This window comes from Amphimedon queenslandica, unplaced genomic scaffold (genome assembly GCF_000090795.2).
Source record: "Amphimedon queenslandica unplaced genomic scaffold, v1.1 AMPQUscaffold_12814, whole genome shotgun sequence".
Classification (NCBI taxonomy): Eukaryota; Metazoa; Porifera; class Demospongiae; order Haplosclerida; family Niphatidae; genus Amphimedon; species Amphimedon queenslandica.
In genome coordinates this window covers 39,975-40,417 of record NW_003546950.1, presented here as the reverse complement: position 1 = coordinate 40,417, position 443 = coordinate 39,975, and positions in this window count along the sequence as shown.

The window sequence follows — 443 nt, the reverse complement described above, 5'->3', positions numbered from 1 at the left end:
ATGCATACATGTACATGTGCATATAATAATTTAATTTTCTCCCTCTCCCTCTCTCTCTTTCTCTCAAAGATATTTAATTAAGGAATCGTTAATTCGTTATTATGTCTAGAGAGATGCATTACTGAGGGGCAACAGTTTACACTAAATGTAAGTTATGCCGAGTGGTGTCTCTCTAATGTGATTGAGTACTTCAATTATCTCACGGAAACCTCCCTACATACTCATGTACTTTCATAGAAGACATAAACACAATTGAATAAAGGAAGGGAGAGAGGGGGGAGAGGGGGAGGGAGAGGGAAAGGGAGAGGGAGAGGAGAGATAGGGGGGGGGGAGAGAGGGAGAGAAGAAATAGACTACACCAAATCCTTTAATATAACTACTCAAATGTAACAATTCACATACATTGTACATTGTACATGTTATATTCATGTACATGCATCATG